Source organism: Idiotropiscis lumnitzeri, unplaced genomic scaffold (genome assembly GCF_059441095.1).
Source record: "Idiotropiscis lumnitzeri isolate Australia: NSW breed Sydney's pygmy pipehorse unplaced genomic scaffold, RoL_Ilum_1.0 HiC_scaffold_23, whole genome shotgun sequence".
NCBI classification, from domain to species: domain Eukaryota; kingdom Metazoa; phylum Chordata; class Actinopteri; order Syngnathiformes; family Syngnathidae; genus Idiotropiscis; species Idiotropiscis lumnitzeri.
The window spans coordinates 4,671,159-4,693,836 of record NW_028283561.1 but is presented as its reverse complement, the minus strand read 5'-3'; the positions used below and the strand labels follow the sequence as shown (position 1 = coordinate 4,693,836).

The 22,678-nt window shown below is 42.2% G+C and overlaps 1 long non-coding RNA gene across 2 annotated transcripts; it reads right to left on the bottom strand.

Moving 5' to 3' along the window:
• Positions 1-13,898: 13,898 nt before the first annotated feature.
• Positions 13,899-15,172, bottom strand: LOC148316083 (uncharacterized). Of its 2 annotated transcripts, XR_015840385.1 has the most exons (3): positions 14,938-14,984; positions 14,794-14,860; positions 13,899-14,260 (listed from the first exon to the last, which is right to left on the bottom strand). It is a non-coding gene; the product is annotated as an uncharacterized LOC148316083 (long non-coding RNA). The 2 variants fall into 2 exon arrangements; XR_015840384.1 differs by having other exon boundaries at positions 14,794-15,172.
• Between the last annotated feature and the right edge of the window lie 7,506 nt (positions 15,173-22,678).

Here is a 22,678-nt window from a genome sequence, read left to right as displayed (position 1 = left end):
TATATATATATGGCCGACTTCCTGTAAAACCTAGCTATATATATACATATATATATATATGTATATTTATATATATATATATATATATATATATATATCTATATTGTATTTTTTTTTTAAGCATTTTTGAAGGTGCGCCGCAACTTCGCGGATTTTCAGTTTTCGCGGGTGGTCTCTGTCCCCATTAACCGCGATAACCGAGGGTTCACTGTACTCCATAAAATTTACAAAAAGCGAGGTGAAACACTCAACCAGGGCTGCTTTTTTGAACATTTCTCGAGGGCCATGGCGAGCCATTTCAAAAAAGCTGCACAACTAACGTATAAAATATTGATAAATTTGCTCTGCCTGATGTGTGTGTAAAGTTTCACGAGTTGTCGTTCATATTTAGAACCTCATAATCAGCGTTGTTTTATTGCCGAACAGTGCAATGCCACTCCCACAACTTTTCACGAAAAAGGACGAATTTCGTATTGTGACATCCTCATGGCCGAAACAGTCATCCGAGCATATATGAGGGCGACCTTGTTGAGTTGCACAGAGAAAAACATCCAAGAAAATAACTTGTATTAGCTTTTACCAGTTGGTGGCGCTACTACTACGATGAAAAATAAGTTGGTAGATGTCTTCAGGGCTGAAGTATCCTCAAATGTGTACAACTTCGAGAAGATAGGATCATCTGAGTCATGTTGCCGGAGCTTTTGTTGCCACAAAGTACAATCGGACTTTTCAGCACCGTAATAGCCACGCCTTTTGCCAAAACGTCACAAAATTCGGCAGAGAGTAAGATCATTGTCTTGAGTCTTTTCTGACTAATTTTCAGTCGGATTCGTTAAAAGGGCACCGTGCAGTACGTGAAAATTAAAATAAAAACACATTTTTGATTCCACTTGGCGGCGCTGTGTGTATAACAAAATAATAACATTAAGATGTCTTCAGGTCGGGACGTTTTATTTACAGGTGAAGGTTTGGATTTTTAGGAGCATGTGCAGGGGAGTTATTAAGCATTCATTTATTTGTATTAGGTTCATTTTGTCTTCTTATTATTGATATTTGACTGATTCATTAAAAGCAGACAATTATGTTTTAGGTTAATTTTTTACCTGACATGTTTCGGCGAGTCTTTCGCCTTCTTCAGAGTGTCGCATGATGGTGTCTTGAGACCCGTCCGTCTTTATCAGCTGATGTTCCATGAGGGTGTGACTTACCTGTCAAAAAAATGAAAAATCAGAGCAGTAAAAGAACAAGCACAACATGAACATTACAAATCAGCAATCACTGACCACTGCAAAAGGGAAAACCACATCATGGACCGGGAGAAGGGCAGGGTCATCCGCACCGAAGAGAACAAACAACAGCGCTGGATCAGAGAGGCCATTGAGATCTGCAAGCGAGGCATAAAAACCATGAACAGAGACAAGGGAGCCTTCATCCTCTCTACCACCTGGAGCAGCATCTTGGCGGAGTGAACGGACAGCGGGGGGTGTGACTTGCCTTCATTCTTGTGACAGGTAAGTCACGCCCTCATGGAACATCAGCTGATAAAGACAGGTCACAAGACACCATCATGTGACACTCTGAAGAAGGCGAAAGACTTTCGTATTGTGACATGCTCAAGGCCTAAACACTCATCCGAGCAAATATAAGGTAGATTTTGTTAACCTGCCCGGAGAAAAACATCAACGAAAATAATTTGTATTTGTTTAAACCAGTTGGTGGCGCTACCACTGCGATCAAAAATAAGTTGGCAGCCGTCTTCAGGGCCTGAATATCCTCAAATGTGAAAAATTTCGAGAAGATGGATCATCTGAATCATTTTGCAGGAACTTTTGTTGCCACGGAGAATAATCAGACTCTGCGGCACCGTAATAGCCACGCCCTTCGAAGGAAAGTCACAAAAATAGGGATAGAGTAAGATCAATGTCTTGAGTCTTTTCTAGCCAATTTTCAATCGGATTCGTTAAAAGGGCACCGTGCAGTACGTCAAAATGTAAAAAATGATATTGATTGGCGCAAGGTGTATAACAGAATATAAACATATAGATGTCTTCAGGTACCGACTCTTTATGTACATGTGAAGTTTTGGATTTTTAGCAGCATGTGCAGGAGAGTTATTAAGCATTTTGTCCATTGCGGCGAAGGAAATCTTAAGTGAAAACTTTGAAGCCCCGCCCCCGTCATATCGTATTTCGGAAACAAAAGATTTTAGCCCCAGTGTTTGTCCCAGGTCTTAAGATGCTACAGACAGAATTTTAAGGCAATCAGATGAAGCCTTTAGGATCAGGGTGCAAAAGAATGACCCCTGTAAACATGCAAAAAAGGGCAAAAGTCGGACTTTCAAAAATTCATAACTCACTTCCTGTTCATATTAGACGTTAAAATATCAAATTTCTCGCCATGCCCGATGAGACTGCCAAGTTTGGTGAGTTTTTGTGCATGTTTCGGGGGTCAAAAATGCGATCGAACAATCGGAAAAATAATAATAATAATAATTTCTACAAAAACAACAGGGACTTCGCAGCGGTCGCTGCTCAGGCCCTAATAATAATAATAATAATAATAATAAAAGTAATAATATTTTCTACAAAAACAATAGGGACCTCGCAGCCGTCGCAGCTCGGGCCCTAATAACAATTTCTAGAAAAACAATAGGGACCTCGCAGCGGTCACTGCTCGGGCCCTAATAATAATAATAATAATAATTTCCACAAAAACAATGGGGACCTCGTAGCGGTCGCTGCTCGGGCCCTAATAATAATTTCTCCATAAACAATAGGGACCTCGCCGCGGTCGCTGCTCGGGCCCCAATAATAATTTCTACACAAAGTCCATTGTGGTGACCCGCCCCTTTTAAGTAAATTCAAAATGGCCGACTTCCTGTAAAACCTAGCTCATTGCTCCAAGAGACTTTTTTGTAGGTCTTGGTCTTATACATACAGTGAACCCTCGCTACTTCGCGGTTCACCTTTCGCGGGTTCAGTGCTTCGCGGGTATAAAAAATATTCGGGGGCATTGTAGTTTCGCCGAGCGGCACGACGGGCGCTGGAGCGGTTAGACGGCCGGCGTGCGCCGAAGAAGAGCGTGGGCGAAGAGGAGAGTGGACGAAGAAGAGCACGTTCCCCGGACACGATCGGTGGCGACGTTTCGCGCGGTTCGGACCGTACCAAGGCTCCGGCCGGCGTGCGTGGCAGTTAAGCCGTAGAGGAGCACCGTCCCCGGGCACGGGCGGTGCCAAGCGGCCCCTAAGTTTAACCGAATGGAAGCTCCGGAGGAGGAGGGCATGCTCGCGTCACAGTAAGCCGAAGAGGAGCACCTTCCCCAGGCACGGGCGGTTCCAAGCGGCCCCTAAGTTTAACCAAATGGAAGCTCCGGAGGAGGAGGGCATGCTCGCGTCACAGTAAGCCGAAGAGGAGCACCTTTGCTGGGCACGGGCGGTTCCAAGCGGCCCCTAAGTTTAACCGAATGGAAGCTCCGGAGGAGGCGGGCATGCTCGCGTCACAGTAAGCCGAAGAGGAGCACCTTCCCCGGGCACGGGCGGTGCCAAGCGGCCCCTAAGTTTAACCGAATGGAAGCTCCGGGGGAGGAGGGCGGGCGTGTGTCACAGTTAAGCCGAATTGGAACACCTCTTCCGCCCGGACACGAACGGAGCGCGAAGCTGTCAGTTATGAATGAATAAATGAATAAATAAATAAATAATTAAAGAAAGCCACCTTTCATTTCACAGGGAACACCGGACGGCGTACCAGCAGGTAAAAGTCGGAGTAATTAAATAAATACAAAAAGAATGGCTGGGGAATAAAAAAATAATACGTTTTAATAATAATTTGGTTTTTTTGTTATAACATGAATTTCACTCTCTCTCTCTCTCTCTCCCCGTATATATATATATATATATATATATATATATATATATATATATATATATATATTTATTATATATATTGTATTTTCTTTTAAGCATTTTTGAAGGTGCGCCGCTACTTCGCGGATTTTCAGTTTCCGCGGGTGGTCTCGGTCCCCATTAACCGCGATAACCGAGGGTTCACTGTACTCCATAAAATTTACAAAAAGCGAGGTGAAACACTCAACCAGGGCTGCTTTTTTGAACATTTCTCGAGGGCCATGGCGAGCCATTTCAAAAAAGCTGCACAACTAACGTATAAAATATTGATAAATTTGCTCTGCCTGATGTGTGTGTCAAGTTTCACGAGTTGTCGTTCATATTTAGAACCTCATAATCAGCGTTGTTTTATTGCCAAACAGTGCAATGCCACTCCCACAACTTTTCACGAAAAAGGATGAATTTCGTATTGTGACATCCTCATGGCCGAAACAGTCCTCCGAGCATATATGAGGGCGACCTTGTTGAGTTGCACGGAGAAAAACATCCAAGAAAATAACTTGTATTAGCTTTTACCAGTTGGTGGCGCTACTACTACGATGAAAAATAAGTTGGTAGATGTCTTCAGGGCTGAAGTATCCTCAAATGTGTACAACTTCGAGAAGATAGGATCATCTGAGTCATGTTGCCGGAGCTTTTGTTGCCACAAAGTACAATCGGACTTTTCAGCACCGTAATAGCCACGCCTTTTGCCAAAACGTCACAAAACTCGGCAGAGAGTAAGATCATTGTCTTGAGTCTTTTCTGACTAATTTTCAGTCGGATTCGTCAAAAGGGCACGGTGCAGTACGTGAAAATTAAAATAAAAACACATTTTTGATTCCACTTGGCGGCGCTGTGTGTATAACAAAATAATAACATTAAGATGTCTTCAGGTCGGGACATTTTATTTACAGGTGAAGGTTTGGATTTTTAGGAGCATGTGCAGGGGAGTTATTAAGCATTCATTTATTTGTATTAGGTTCATTTTGTCTTCTTATTATTGATATTTGACAGATTCATTAAAAGCAGACAATTATGTTTTCGTTAAATTTTTTACCTGACATGTTTCGGCGAGTCTTTCGCCTTCTTCAGAGTGTCGCATGATGGTGTCTTGAGACCCGTCTTTATCAGCTGATGTTCCATGAGGGTGTGACTTACCTGTCAAAAAAATGAAAAATCAGAGCAGTAAAAGAACAAGCACAACATGAACATTACAAATCAGCAATCACTGACCACTGCAAAAGGGAAAACCACATCATGGACCGGGAGAAGGGCAGGGTCATCCGCACAGAAGAGAACAAACAACAGCGCTGGATCAGAGAGGCCATTGAGATCTGCAAGCAAGGCATAAAAACCATGAACAGAGACAAGGGAGCCTTCATCCTCTCTACCACCTGGACCAGCATCTTGGCGGAGTTAACGGACAGCGGGGGGCGTGACTTGCCTTCATTCTTGTGACAGGTAAGTCACGCCCTCATGGAACATCAGCTGATAAAGACAGGTCACAAGACACCATCATGTGACACTCTGAAGAAGGCGAAAGACTTTCGTATTGTGACATGCTCAAGGCCTAAACACTCATCCGAGCAAATATAAGGTAGATTTTGTTAACCTGCCCGGAGAAAAACATCAACGAAAATAATTTGTATTTGTTTTAACCAGTTGGTGGCGCTACCACTGCGATCAAAAATAAGTTGGCAGCCGTCTTCAGGGCCTGAATATCCTCAAATGTGAAAAATTTCGAGAAGATGGATCATCTGAATCATTTTGCAGGAACTTTTGTTGCCACGGAGAATAATCAGACTCTGCGGCACCGTAATAGCCACGCCCTTCGAAGGAAAGTCACAAAAATAGGGATAGAGTAAGATCAATGTCTTGAGTCTTTTCTAGCCAATTTTCAATCGGATTCGTTAAAAGGGCACCGTGCAGTACGTCAAAATGTAAAAAATGATATTGATTGGCGCAAGGTGTATAACAGAATATAAACATATAGATGTCTTCAGGTACCGACTCTTTATGTACATGTGAAGTTTTGGATTTTTAGCAGCATGTGCAGGAGAGTTATTAAGCATTTTGTCCATTGCGGCGAAGGAAATCTTAAGTGAAAACTTTGAAGCCCCGCCCCCGTCATATCGTATTTCGGAAACAAAAGATTTTAGCCCCAGTGTTTGTCCCAGGTCTTAAGATGCTACAGACAGAATTTTAAGGCAATCAGATGAAGCCTTTAGGATCAGGGTGCAAAAGAATGACCCCTGTAAACATGCAAAAAAGGGCAAAAGTCGGACTTTCAAAAATTCATAACTCACTTCCTGTTCATATTAGACGTTAAAATATCAAATTTCTCGCCATGCCCGATGAGACTGCCAAGTTTGGTGAGTTTTTGTGCATGTTTCGGGGGTCAAAAATGCGATCGAACAATCGGAAAAATAATAATAATAATAATTTCTACAAAAACAACAGGGACTTCGCAGCGGTCGCTGCTCAGGCCCTAATAATAATAATAATAATAATAATAAAAGTAATAATATTTTCTACAAAAACAATAGGGACCTCGCAGCCGTCGCAGCTCGGGCCCTAATAACAATTTCTAGAAAAACAATAGGGACCTCGCAGCGGTCACTGCTCGGGCCCTAATAATAATAATAATAATAATTTCCACAAAAACAATGGGGACCTCGTAGCGGTCGCTGCTCGGGCCCTAATAATAATTTCTCCATAAACAATAGGGACCTCGCCGCGGTCGCTGCTCGGGCCCCAATAATAATTTCTACACAAAGTCCATTGTGGTGACCCGCCCCTTTTTAGTAAATTCAAAATGGCCGACTTCCTGTAAAACCTAGCTCATTGCTCCAAGAGACTTTTTTGTAGGTCTTGGTCTTATACATACAGTGAACCCTCGCTACTTCGCAGTTCACCTTTCGCGGGTTCAGTGCTTCGCGGGTATAAAAAATATTCGGGGGCATTGTAGTTTCGCCGAGCGGCACGACGGGCGCTGGAGCGGTTAGACGGCCGGCGTGCGCCGAAGAAGAGCGTGGGCGAAGAGGAGAGTGGACGAAGAAGAGCACGTTCCCCCGGACACGATCGGTGGCGACGTTTCGCGCGGTTCGGACCGTACCAGAGCTCCGGCCGGCGTGCGTGGCAGTTAAGCCGTAGAGGAGCACCTTCCCCGGGCACGGGCGGTGCCAAGCGGCCCCAAAGTTTAACCAAATGGAAGCTCCGGAGGAGGAGGGCATGCTCGCGTCACAGTAAGCCGAAGAGGAGCACCTTCCCCAGGCACGGGCGGTTCCAAGCGGCCCCTAAGTTTAATCGAATGGAAGCTCCGGAGGAGGCGGGCATGCTCGTGTCACAGTAAGCCGAAGAGGAGCACCTTCCCCGGGCACGGGCGGTGCCAAGCGGCCCCTAAGTTTAACCGAATGGAAGCTCCGGGGGAGGAGGGCGGGCGTGTGTCACAGTTAAGCCGAATTGGAACACCTCTTCCGCCCGGGCACGAACGGAGCGCGAAGCTGTCAGTTATGAATGAATAAATGAATAAATAAATAAATAAATAAAGAATGCCACCTTTCATTTCACAGGGCACACCGGACGGCGTACCAGCAGGTAAAAGTCGGAGTAATTAAATAAATACAAAAAGAATGGCTGGGGAATAAAAAAATAATACGTTTTAATAATAATTTGTTTTTTTTGTTATAACATGAATTTCACTCTCTCTCTCTCTCCTCGTATATATATATATATATATATATATATATATATATATATATATATATATATATATATATATATATATATATATATAAATATATATATATATATATATATATTTATATATTTATTATATATATTGTATTTTTTTTTAAGCATTTTTGAAGGTGCGCCGCTACTTCGCGGATTTTCAGTTTTTGCGGGTGGTCTCGGTCCCCATTATAATATAATAATAATAATATAATATTCCCTTTATTAGTCCCACAATGGGGAAATTTGAGATTCGAACCCAGGCCTCGTGGGGAGACTGGGTCCTGAACGCGGCGCCTTAGACCACTCGGCCATCCTGGCAGCCATAATAATACTAATATTCCCTTTATTAGTCCCACAATGGGGAAATTCGAGATTCGAACCCAGGCCTCCTGGGGAGACTGGGTCCTGAACGCGGCGCCTTAGACCACTCGGCCATCCTGGCAGCCAAAGAAATCATGCGAGGCACATCAGGTGGGGATCGAACCCGCGCCGATAATACGTGCTTGCACTGCAATTCTTGTCATTGACCATTCGACCATTTTAACATTAACCGCGATAACCGAGGGTTCACTGTACTCCATAAAATTTACAAAAAGCGAGGTGAAACACTCAACCAGGGCTGCTTTTTTGAACATTTCTCGAGGGCCATGGCGAGCCATTTCAAAAAAGCTGCACAACTAACGTATAAAATATTGATAAATTTGCTCTGCCTGATGTGTGTGTAAAGTTTCACGAGTTGTCGTTCATATTTAGAACCTCATAATCAGCGTTGTTTTATTGCCGAACAGTGCAATGCCACTCCCACAACTTTTCACGAAAAAGGATGAATTTCGTATTGTGACATCCTCATGGCCGAAACAGTCATCCGAGCATATATGAGGGCGACCTTGTTGAGTTGCACGGAGAAAAACATCCAAGAAAATAATTTGTATTAGCTTTGACCAGTTGGTGGCGCTACTACTACGATGAAAAATAAGTTGGTAGATGTCTTCAGGGCTGAAGTATCCTCAAATGTGTACAACTTCGAGAAGATAGGATCATCTGAGTCATGTTGCCGGAGCTTTTGTTGCCACAAAGTACAATCGGACTTTTCAGCACCGTAATAGCCACGCCTTTTGCCAAAACGTCACAAAATTCGGCAGAGAGTAAGATCATTGTCTTGAGTCTTTTCTGACAAATTTTCAGTCGGATTCGTCAAAAGGGCACCGTGCAGTATGTGAAAATTAAAATAAAAACACATTTTTGATTCCACTTGGCGGCGCTGTGTGTATAACAAAATAATAACATTAAGATGTCTTCAGGTCGGGACGTTTTATTTACAGGTGAAGGTTTGGATTTTTAGGAGCATGTGCAGGGGAGTTATTAAGCATTCATTTATTTGTATTAGGTTCATTTTGTCTTCTTATTATTGATATTTGACAGATTCATTAAAAGCAGACAATTATGTTTTAGGTTAATTTTTTACCTGACATGTTTCGGCGAGTCTTTCGCCTTCTTCAGAGTGTCACATGATGGTGTCTTGAGACCCGTCTTTATCAGCTGATGTTCCATGAGGGTGTGACTTACCTGTCAAAAAAATGAAAAATCAGAGCAGTAAAAGAACAAGCACAACATGAATATTACAAATCAGCAATCACTGACCACTGCAAAAGGGAAAACCACATCATGGACCGGGAGAAGGGCAGGGTCATCCGCAACGAAGAGAACAAACAACAGCGCTGGATCAGAGAGGCCATTGAGATCTGCAAGCGAGGCATAAAAACCATGAACAGAGACAAGGGAGCCTTCATCCTCTCTACCACCTGGAGCAGCATCTTGGCGGAGTGAACGGACAGCGGGGGGCGTGACTTGCCTTCATTCTTGTGACAGGTAAGTCACGCCCTCATGGAACATCAGCTGATAAAGACGGGTCACAAGACACCATCATGTGACACTTTGAAGAAGGCGAAAGACTTTCATATTGTGACATCCTCAAGGCCTAAACACTCATCCGAACAAATATAAGGTAGATTTTGTTAACCTGCCCGGAGAAAAACATCAACGAAAATAATTTGTATTTGTTTTAACCAGTTGGTGGCGCTACCACTGCGATCAAAAATAAGTTGGCAGCCGTCTTCAGGGCCTGAATATCCTCAAATGTGAACAATTTCGAGAAGATGGATCATCTGAATCATTTTGCAGGAACTTTTGTTGCCACGGAGATTAATCAGACTCTGCGGCACCGTAATAGCCACGCCCTTCGAAGGAAAGTCACAAAAATAGGGATAGAGTAAGATCAATGTCTTGAGTCTTTTCTAGCCAATTTTCAATCGGATTCGTTAAAAGGGCACCGTGCAGTACGTCAAAATGTATAAAATTATATTGATTGGCGCAAGGTGTATAACTGAATATAAACATATAGATGTCTTCAGGTACCGACTCTTTATGTACATGTGAAGTTTTGGATTTTTAGCAGCATGTGCAGGAGAGTTATTAAGCATTTTGTCCATTGCGGCGAAGGAAATCTTAAGTGAAAACTTCGAAGCCCCGCCCCCGTTAATATAGTATTTCGGAAACAAAAAATTTTAGCCCCAGTGTTTGTCCCAGGTCTTAAGATGCTACAGACAGAATTTTAAGGCAATCAGATGAAGCCTTTAGGATCAGGGTGCAAAAGAATGACCCCTGTAAACATGCAAAAAAGGGCAAAAGTCGGACTTTCAAAAATTAATAACTCACTTCCTGTTCATATTAGACGTTAAAATATCAAATTTTTCGCCATGCCCGATGAGACTGCCAAGTTTGGTGAATTTTTGTGCATGTTTCGGGGTCAAAAATGCGATCGAACAATCGGAAAAATAATAATAATAATAATTTCTACAAAAACAATAGGGACTTCGCAGCGGTCGCTGCTCAGGCCCTAATAATAATAATAATAATATTATTAATAATAAAAGTAATAATATTTTCTACAAAAACAATAGGGACCTCGCAGCCGTCGCAGCTCGGGCCCTAATAACAATTTCTAGAAAAACAATAGGGACCTCGCAGCGGTCACTGCTCGGGCCCTAATAATAATAATAATAATAATTTCCACAAAAACAATGGGGACCTCGTAGCGGTCGCTGCTCGGGCCCTAATAATAATTTCTACAAAAAAAATAGGGACCTCGCCGCGGTCGCTGCTCGGGCCCCAATAATAATTTCTACACAAAGTCCATTGTGGTGACCCGCCCCCTTTTAAGTACATTCAAAATGGCCGACTTCCTGTAAAACCTGGCTCATTGCTCCAAGAGACTTTTTTGTAGGTCTTGGTCTTATACATACAGTGAACCCTCGCTACTTGGCGGTTCACCTTTCGCGGGTTCAGTGCTTCGCGGGTCTAAAAAATATTCGGGGGCATTGTAGTTTCGCCGAGCGGCACGACGGGGCGCTGGAGCGGTTAGACGGCCGGCGTGCGCCAAAGAAGAGCGTGGGGGAAGAGGAGAGTGGACGAAGAAGAGCACGTTCCCCCGGACACGATCGGTGGCGACGTTTCGCGCGGTTCGGACAGTACCAGAGCTCCGGCCGGCGTGCGTGGCAGTTAAGCCGTAGAGGAGCACCTTCCCCGGGCACGGGCGGTGCCAAGCGGCCCCTAAGTTTAACCGAATGGAAGCTCCGGAGGAGGAGGGCATGCTCGCGTCACAGTAAGCCGAAGAGGAGCACCTTCCCCGGGCACGGGCGGTTCCAAGCGGCCCCTAAGTTTAACCGAATGGAAGCTCCGGAGGAGGAGGGCATGCTCGCGTCACAGTAAGCCGAAGAGGAGCACCTTCCCCGGCCACGGGCGGTTCCAAGCGGCCCCTAAGTTTAACCGAATGGAAGCTCCGGAGGAGGAGGGCATGCTCGCGTCACAGTAAGCCGAAGAGGAGCACCTTCCCCGGGCACGGGCGGTGCCAAGCGGCCCCTAAGTTTAACCGAATGGAAGCTCCGGGGGAGGAGGGTGGGCGTGTGTCACAGTTAAGCCGAATTGGAGCACCTCTTCCGCCCGGGCACGAGCGGAGCGCGAAGCTGTCAGTTATGAATGAATAAATGAATAAATAAATAAAGAATGGCACCTTTCATTTCACAGGGCACACCAGACGGCGTACCAGCAGGTAAAAGTCTGAGTAATTAAATAAATACAAAAAGAATGGCTGGGGAATAAAAAAATAATACGTTTTAATAATAATTTGGTTTTTTTGTTATAACATGAATTTCACTCTCTCTCTCTCTCCCCGTATATATATATATATATATATATATATTATATATATTGTATTTTTTTTTAAGCATTTTTGAAGGTGCGCCGCTACTTCGCGGATTTTCAGTTTTCGCGGGTGGTCTCGTTCCCCATTAACCGCGATAACCGAGGGTTCACTGTACTCCATAAAATTTACAAAAAGCGAGGTGAAACACTCAACCAGGGCTGTTTTTTTTAACATTTCTCGAGGGCCATGGCGAGCCATTTCAAAAAAGCTGCACAACTAACGTATAAAATATTGATAAATTTGCGCTGCCTGATGTGTGTGTAAAGTTTCACGAGTTGTCGTTCATATTTAGAACCTCATAATCAGCGTTGTTTTATTGCCGAACAGTGCAATGCCACTCCCACAACTTTTCACGAAAAAGGATGAATTTCGTATTGTGACATCCTCATGGCCGAAACAGTCATCCGAGCATATATGAGGGCGACCTTGTTGAGTTGCACGGAGAAAAACATCCAAAAAAATAACTTGTATTAGCTTTTACCAGTTGGTGGCGCTACTACTACGATGAAAAATAAGTTGGTGGATGTCTTCAGGGCTGAAGTATCCTCAAATGTGTACAACTTCGAGAAGATAGTATCATCTGAGTAATGTTGCCGGAGCTTTTGTTGCCACAGAGTACAATCGGACTTTTCAGCACCGTAATAGCCACGCCTTTTGCCAAAACGTCACAAAATTCGGCAGAGAGTAAGTGAGTCTTTTCTGACTAATTTTCAGTCGGATTCGTCAAAAGGGCACCGTGCAGTACGTGAAAATTAAAATAAAAACAAATTTTTGATTCCACTTGGCGGCACTGTGTGTATAACAAAATAATAACATTAAGATGTCTTCAGGTCGGGACGTTTTATTTACAGGTGAAGGTTTGGATTTTTAGGAGCATGTGCAGGGGAGTTATTAAGCATTCATTTATTTGTATTAGGTTCATTTTGTCTTATTATTGATATTTGACTGATTCATTAAAAGCAGACAATTATGTTTTAGGTTAATTTTTTACCTGACATGTTTCGGCGAGTCTTTCGCCTTCTTCAGAGTGTCGCATGATGGTGTCTTGAGACCCGTCTTTATCAGCTGATGTTCCATGAGGGTGTGACTTACCTGTCAAAAAAATTAAAAAATCAGAGCAGTAAAAGAACAAGCACAACATGAACATTACAAATCAGCAATCACTGACCACTGCAAAAGGGAAAAGCACATCATGGACTGGGAGAAGGGCAGGGTCATCCGCACCGGAGAGAACAAACTACAGCGCTGGATCAAAGAAGCAATTGAGATCTGCAAGCGAGGCATAAAAACCATGAACAGAGACAAGGGAGACTTCATCCTCTCTACCACCTGGAGCAGCATCTTGGCGGAGTGAACGGACAGCGGGGGGCGTGACTTGCCTTCATTCTTGTGACAGGTAAGGCACGCCTTCATGGAACATCAGCTGATAAAGACTGGTCACAAGACACCATCACAGGGTTCGAAGTTAACTTTAAAAACTGCTTCCCCATAGGGCAAGTGCCACTAAAATTTGCCTTGCCCGAGTGGCCAAATTACTTGCCCAACTTGGGCAAGTGACAATTTTTTTTCTCTTGCCCTGAGTGACTTTTTGTATGACAAAGTGTCTAATTACTAATTGCATGAATTTTTTGTTCGGACAGTTCCCGCCTAGAAAGAATTAAAAATACGTTACAATCATAAGTGTTGCTTATATAAAAATGTATCATGTATTAACACATTAATTAGGTGTCTGCTGACCCAGGATTATGTTATTAAGATAAGATGTCCTTTATTAGTCCCACAATGGGGAAATTTGAGGTGTTACAGCAGCAAAGATATAGAGAAAAGGCTCAATAGTGAGCCACGCTGCTGTAAACAGGCAGCCACTCGCGCGGCGCCGGAACCGGTTGTTATGTAACCCCCGATTACTTAAAGATAGTGTTAGTTTGATATTTAATAAATTGGACCAGACTCTAGATTCTCGAAGGCTACAATAGTGATAATTGATAGGTGTGTGAATGAAATAGCTGGAGGCAGAAATGAGCAACAACAATAACTGTATTAACATGGAAAACAAAACAATTATTTACAAATTCACAGCCGGCATCATATACATAAAATAAATCACAAATCCCAAAAATTAGAAATAATAATCCCAAAGTCCTACTGAGCTCAGTAATATTTTGTTTAAGTCAGTCAATGTTCTTTCCGGTAGTCTTGGGGAAAAAAGTCTTGTCGTGGTGGTAATTAGGTGTGTTACCACGTGATGTTCACAAAGAAGTTGGTGAAGACTGTGGTTCCTTTATCGCAGATGTGGTTCTGGGCTCAGGCTCGCCATCTCCATCAAAGGAGAATCCATTCAGTTTCGGATCTTGGTTTAATGCCAAGACAAAAAACCCAGCCTGCATAACAATAATGAAATTATTGTATGCAGCTAATAAGTCTATTATCAGTTTCCAGTATCATCAGTCGCTATAGCTCTATAGTTTTCAATTATCATAAATACTGCATCTAAATATCACATTTATAACAGTTATTAATTTACATGCATGTTTTCCAAATTGTCATTGTAACACATGAAATGAACTCATGAGCTAACAATAAACACATTTCTCAATATGTCCAATTTCTCAATAACCATGTTTTATGGTTTACATATCAATCACTTCAATAAAGAAATAATTGTATAACAAACATAACTGAGTCAATTCAACATTTCACTTTTAACACATATTACATCAAAATGAGCAGTTATACATTTGTTTGTCAACATAAACCTTGCTTTAGAAAGACCTTAAAACAAGTAAAATCAACTCTTTCACTGTAAACAAGCAGTACATTTCCACTCGCGATTAGCATTAGCTTAACGTTAGCTTAGCGTTAGCCTCACATAAACGTTTTTACGACAGTCCATAGCAAGTGCATGGCGACTCACCAATACGACGTTCAAGTACGAACACGGTCGAATTGTCACAGACCCTCAGTTCTCACTGGTATCCACACTTGAGATAAAACATTTCCCAATTAACATTTTATTATTGGTCACATTTATATCAACTTCAATAAGTATTTCACTCACCGAACGGCACATTAGCATTAGATATCGTCACGCAACCTTTCAGTAGGGTGTCCAGGCGTAAAAGAACGATATACACAGCTAATCTCGAGATAGCATCTCGAGAAGGCGGGACAACTTGACTTTGACGAATCAGAAAGTCATAATCAGATGAATGACACTCCAAACAGGAAATCAAGTAGACGAGAGATATACACTTCCTCTTAACACAATAAATGTTTTTTCAAAATAAAATGGTGTTTTCTCTACTGGGTTACATTATGTTATGTTATATATCAAAGAGAATGTGGAATGACACTGAACGATGGAAGGTGGAAGCATGTGGAAAGATCGTGAATGACATTGAATGATTTGGAATGACACTGAAAGATTTTGAATAATACTGAATGACACTGAATGAAGTAAAACTTTCTGGGAACGGGCCAATTCAAGATAGCTGCCGCACTGTGGGGGAGGCTTTGGTACCAAATTTGGAAAGAGACCCAAACGGTTGGGTCCATTTTATATCAGTGTGGGGGTGAAACGTTGGTCTTGGCGGAGCTGTCTGAATATTGGAGAAGTGAGAAGACAAAGTAAAACAGAACAATTAAAATCACTCTTCAAATACATATTGTTTGGTAAGCAGAGCATGATTTACAGCTCACCATTTTATTGCATGCACCAAGCATGTTATACATTTTTCTGTCCACGGGATGGCGTAGTCAAGAAAAATGAAGCATCTCGAAGCCCATTCGTGTGTGAAGTATTTCCCTGCAGGGCTTGGCTGCTTTATGGGGCTTCATTTTGCCATCACTAGTTTTAGATAGTTTTAATTTTTGAAAGAGCATTTTCATTTTACAGTGAACCCTCGCTACTTCGCGGTTCACCTTTCGCGGGTTCAGTGCTTCGCGGGTCTAAAAAATATTCGGGGGCATTGTAGTTTCGCCGAGCGGCACGACGGGGCGCTGGAGCTGTTAGACGGCCGGCATGCGCCGAAGAAGAGCGTGGGCGAAGAGGAGAGTGGACGAAGAAGAGCACGTTCCCCCGGGCACGATTTGGGGCGACGTTTCGCGCGGTTCGGACCGTACCAGAGCTCCGGCCAGCGTGCGTGGCAGTTAAGCCGAAGAGGAACAACTTCCGCCCGGGCACTAGCGGGGCGACATTTCGCTCTGTTCGGGAGCGTACGAGAGCTCCGGAGGAGGCCGGCCGGCGTGCGTGGCAGTTAAGCCGAAGAGGAGCACCTTCCCCGGGCACGGGCGGTGTCAAGCGGCCCCTAAGTTTAACCGAATGGAAGCTCCGGAGGAGGAGGGCATGCTCGCGTCACAGTTAAGCCGAAGAGAAGCACCTTCCCCGGGCACGGGCGGTGCCAAGCGGCCCTTAAGTTTAACCGAATGGAAGCTCCGGGGGAGGAGGGCGGGCGTGTGTCACAGTTAAGCCGAATAGGAGCACCTTCCCCGGGCACGGGCGGGGCGAAATGAAACCGAGTTCAATCGAACGGAGACACGCTTCGGGGGAGCAGGTCCGGCGTGCATGACAATTAAGCCGAAGAGGAGCACCTCTTCCGCCCGAGCACGAGCGGAGCGCGAGGCTGTCAGTTATGAATGAATAAATGAATAAAAAAAATAAATGAAGAATGCCACCTTTCATTTCACAGGGCACACCGGACGGCGTACCAGCAGGTAAAGGTCGAAGCAATTAAAAAAATACAAAAAGAAGTAATTGAATAAATACAAAAATAATGGCTGGGGAATAAAAAAATAATAAGTTTTAATAATATTTTTTTTTTTTGTTATAGCATGAATTTCACTCTCTCTCTCTCTACCCGTGTATATATATATATATATATATATTTATTAATTTTTTTTTTTTAAACATTTTTGAAGGTGCACCACTACTTCGCACTTTTTTTTTTAAGCATTTTTGAAGGTGCGCCGCTACTTCGCAGATTTTCAGTTTTCGCGGGTGGTCTCGGTCCCCATTAACCGCGATAACCGAGGGTTCACTGTATTTTTTTCATTATCGAATTTTATTTTTTTCTATTCAAGTTTTGAGTTCATTTTCGTTTACTAAAATAACCTTGGGCTGCAACTACTATCACAGCAACGGCTCATTATATTTTGGCTGCTAAATATGCCAATTTGTCAGAGAGAAGACCGTGACAAAGAATGGCCCAATCGCAATAAACACTCTACACCATACGTTCCTCGTTGACGTGTACATGGGGTGTTGCAGAGCACAGGTTCCAAGCGTACCGATATTGCAAAATTGGGACAATGCGTGTGACGACACCAACTTCCGCCTCCTATGTCATCGAGCTTGGCGGCACGTTATCATTATGTATTTATTTGTAACAATTTTGACGTGACGTTGAGAGTGATATTAAAACTTAAGTAATGTGGTAGTTAGGAAAAAACCCTGGCTTGGGACCCACCGGAACAAGCTATAGCTTCATTTATACTATTTGAGGCGCTCTCACAATCTGCGGCGCATGCACACAAGGTCGCTAAGTACGCTAGCTGCACTCGGACAAAACACGTAGGTGACTTTAAAAGAGTGACCGAAATTGCACACATGCAACTGTTTATCATAATGTCATAATTCGATATGTACATTTGAAGAGAATTTTTTTCAGCATGGGCACAAGAATTCAACCGAACATCGCCAGTTCAATGGGATTTTGGTTAAGTCCGCAAATAATTGTGGACAATATACTTTGGCTGCGCGCTCGAATAATTTTACTCGTATATACTTCAATGAGGGTGTAGTGTGGGTATCGGGATCTTTAACACGCCCTAACACGAAGCTGACTCTCCAACCGCCACAGCATTTTAATGACGAAATTATAAAATAAACAAAAACACTGTTCAACAACATAAAATAAAATAAAAAATCACATCATACTTACATTTATAAACTTTAATCCTCAAGAACATTATTCTCAGGTTGACCGAAAGACGAGGACACGGGAGCGCCTCGGGCATGTTCTTCTTCCTTGTGTAGGCGAATGACATTTTAAGGTGCTTGTCCGCCACCTGCTGTGCTGAACTATGTATTAAATAAGAAAAGCAAATTGTTGAATGTTTTTTCCCCAATGAAGACTGAATTGTAAAATACCCGGAAATGGCTTTTCTGTTTTATTGTGCATTTAAAAAAAATTCAGATTGTCCTTTTTTGTTGAGATAATTGTTGAATATTGAAATTGCACATGTAACTGGTAATTTAGTTTTAGATATTATTTGAACCAGTGGAGGGCCATGCATTTCACACCTGGGCCTTCAATGAAGTCCTACTTCGTCCTACTTGAATAAATCCCCCTCATAATACCATAATTTATGACACCACGGGTGGACAAACAATATACAGAAAAGCACTTAGACAGCACTGACCGAGTGTTGGACGATATAGCTTCTCTTGAAAGGTCCGTGTTGAAAATGGCCTCGCAAGTGAATCTTCAATTTCTAAAGATAAAGATGTCTTTTAATTGTCCCATAACGGGGACATTTGCAGTGTTACAGCAGCAAAGATATACATCACACAGTGGCACCGACGTAATGTAGCCGTTAATGTATAACATTGGCAGCAGGCATTCATAAAAAGCATGCAAATATACACAGTATATACGTATATACACAGATCCCCATGTATATACACACTTACAGCCCACAACATATACAAGTGTAAGGAAACACTCCTAATGCCTGTCTATGGTTCAGAGGGGAAATAAATAAAAACGCTGCAATGATAAAAAAAAATACTGAATGATTGAAAATACTGCAATGATAAAAATACTGCAAGAATAAAAGTACTGTACCCAGCCAACATGTCCAACTGGGCCCCAAATGGGGTAAATGCGGGATTCCTGGGTACCAAGTGGGAATGGGCTAGAAGTGGGCAATGGTACAGGGTTCCATGTGGGCGCCATCTGGGATTGGTGGGCATGGGCTTAAACTGGGCAAATGTTGTGGGTGCAATACGGGTTGTGTATGGGCTAAGTGGGCATGGGTTAGAACTGGTAAAGATAAAGATAAAGATGTCCTTTATTAGTCCCACAATGGGGAAATTTGAGGTGTTACAGCAGCAAAGATATAGCTCACACAGAGTCGGCGGCGTAATGTAGCCGTTAATGTATAACATTAGCAGCAGACATTCATAAAAAGCATGCAAATATACACAGTATAAACGTATCTAAGTGTAAGGAAACACTCCTAATGTCTGTCCATTATACAGAGGGGAAAATGCTGTAATGATAAAAACTACTGAATCTACTACTGAAACCATTTATAGGTCCTATTTGGGTTATGTGTGGGCTAAGTGGGCATGGGTTAGAACTGGTCAACCATGTGAGGGTCTCATATGGGCTGTATATGGGCCAAGTGGGCATGGGTTAGAGCTGGTCAACCATGTCTGGGTCCTATTTGGGTTATGTGTGGGCTAAGTGGGCATGGGTTAGAAGTGGTCACCATTTATCGGTCCTGTTTGGGTTATGTGTGGGATAAGTGGGCATAGGTTAGAGCTGGTCAACCATGTCTGGGTCCTGTATGGGTTATAGATGAGCTAAGCGGGCATGGGTTTGAAAATTTGTTCTGTAGCCTTTTTGATATTTAATGCATGGTATGCTAATAGTAACCACCCGAAGACTATTCTCAGTAGAACTATTCAATGGATGCCAAAACGATAGAGACATGGCCATGGAGCCTATGCTGCGAGATTGTGAAAGGACTAAAATAAGTGTAGGATTTTTGAGGACCAGAAGTCAGCTTTTATTAGGTTTGACATTGATTTAACTTATGGAACAATGCAAATTATGGTCGGGTTGTTGTTGGACTTTTTCCGCTTTTGACTAAGGGACGGGTGTTTTTATTTTCTGGGACTCTTTAGAACAAGCGGCACGGTGGCGGACTGGTTAGCAAGTCCGCATCACAGTACAGAAGTGCAAGGTTCTCCCTGTGCCTGCTAGGGTTTTCGCCGGTTTCCTCCCACTTTCCAAAAACATTCATGATAGGTTGATTGGTCACTGGTCCAAGGTCTGAGTGTGAGAGCGGATGGTTGCTTGTCTCTGTGTGCCCTGCGATTGACTGGCAACCAGTTCAGGGTGTACCCTGTCGACTGCCCGAAGACAGCTGGGATAGGCTCCAGCACTCCCGGGGACCCTTGTGAGGACAAGAAGCAGTACAGAGGATTGATTGATTTATTAAAATTAAAATTAAATTCATGTATTTATCTATGCTAAATTTAACAAGGCTGGACGTTATATTTTGTGAATTTACATGTACCCCCAACTGTGACTTAATAACCCTTAAGGGACAAGATAACATTTTATAATATTCCAGACAGCTAAGATTGTCATCTATGAACTATTTGACAAGGCAGGTCCAGCATTGTCAGCCACATCCAACAGTCAACACAGTTACTTTTTTTTTAATAAACAAAATCAACATTATTAATTAATGTTATTTTATTAATTCTGTATGCTGTGAAAGATCTTTATTCAAAGTATATTTGAAGTTATTTCTACCTTATTGCTTGATTTTTGTAGATTCAAGTTGGAGTTGTCAAAATTACAGATTCTTTTGAAGGCAGCATATTCAAACTGTGAGAAAAGGAGCGAATGCAAGCTACGCGGTCTTTGAGGTGCGGCAGAAGAGCTGAAAGCACGGTGAGTCCCGAACGATAATTGAATTAATTAATTAATCTTGGGTAAATGTCTGGCTCTCATTTTTTAGACTTACTTTACAATGTGTTTTGTAATTTTTCAAGGTTGCCTGTGTTGGAAAACTGCTTGGTGCGTTAGCTAAAACACAGTATGCTAAAATGATAAGTGACGAGAACACAGAGGGTATATCAACAACGTACGTACTCGAATTATTTTGGGGAAAACTTAAGTACATTATAATCACCCTTTTAATAATACTGATAAGCGTTGTGTGTTTTATTTATTTTTATGAGGACCTTTACAACGAGCTACATATTGTTAGCATTGGGCCTACGACGCTAAACACAGTGTCCCTCGATCTCTCTCCAAAATTCTCCAAAAGACTTAAGCTTTCACTCAAATTAATACAATCTACTCCACTAGCTCATTTAAGGCTTTTTTGTGATGTGTTTGATTTGGGTAAGTAAAGCAAAACATATTAACTGTTGAATGTTGCCTGTTATTTAAATAATAGAAATTCAAGATGAAAGTTGAACAGATATTGAAATGCTAGATTGGCTCATTCAGAATCATGCCACAATGTGCTTTGTATGTTTTGTGTGTGGGTTTATCAAGCTCTAATTCAATGCAGTGTCCAAAACGAGCGCGCATAATTGTTGGATGAATGTTGGTTAATAGAGTCACATAATAGTTAAAATTCCAACAGTTGAACAGATGTTGAAATGCTAGATTGGCTCATTCAGAATCATGCCACAATGTGCTTTGTATGTTTTGTGTGTAGGCTTATCAAGCTCTAATTCAATGCAGTGTTGAGCTGCATTTGAGAGGAACTACGTAAGTAACTAATGTGGAAAAATTGTGACTTCTTTGTGTACTTTTATTTTGAATATTCAAATTTTGTGGGTAAAGGTTAGAGAAAATAAGTTAAAAATGAGAGCTGTACAGGTATTTAAGTTTTTGGTTTGTAAAATACCCGAATGTGGGTTTCAGCAGGTGAGGCAATGATTGGACAGAGCAAAAGCTATGCTCCAAAATAGAAGTGATTACACCTTCACTAGACTAACCTGCAGCTAATTACATAATTATAAAATTAACACTTTAACCTGGCTTCCCCATCACAGATGTATTCTTTTAAATGCAAAGCTTTTTGTTCTAGCTTTTGTTGTTAAATGACATTCATGCCCAAGTGTCTATGCATCCATTGCAGGGATGTTTTCTCAAGTGACGAGTCTGAAGCCTGTGATGACGAAGTACCATCTACACCTCCCCATGGATTGTCACAGAGAAAAAGCTTCCTAACCAAGAGAGGCGCTGCAGAAGGTCCTTGAGTACGTCCAACGTGTTGAGTCTGTGAGTCTACTGCAGGATCTAATGCAGGTATGAAAATGATGAAATTTTAATGTATTATCTTCAAAATTATAAATAATTATTTAATTTCTTGAAATATAAAATTAGGTACCCTAAACCCAAGTAGGAACCCCAGTCCCAGTACATTCCTGATTCTGGAGCTACAGAGATCAAACCATCCTACTGTATCACTAAATAGCCCCACCTCTAAAACCCTGATTCGGAAGGCCGAGTTGAAAGACTTCAGAGTTCAAGATGGTCAACTGCAACTATGATAAGCCGAATGTGTTCACCCCAAGTCGGAAACTGAGAAAAAGACTCAATTTTCACATGATTTCAGTCCCTTCTATATTTAAAAGAATGTATTGGGGCTCTAAAAATGTGAAATATTTTTACAAGTATTTCTTTTACTACTCATAGGCAGTTTCATAATAATAGTACAATTTGGCATCGTGTATTGTTTTTTGGTTCCATTCAAAATGCACAAGACGTATAGACATATTTTGTTTGTGGATCGCTGCAGCATCACACGAGCGCACAGAGACAAACGTGGCAGCAACTTAAAACAATTAAAATATCGAATCGAAATCGAGAACTGAAAATCAAAAATCGAATCGGGGCTTGAGTGAATCGTTACCTCCCTAATCATAATCATTTTGGTAGAATGTTGGGCTCTTGCCCTTTGAGTGTATATGGCGTTACCGAAGCTGTTCACTTAATCGACAATTCCTTTCCTGTGACGTTTATCATACCCAGTTTAACTGC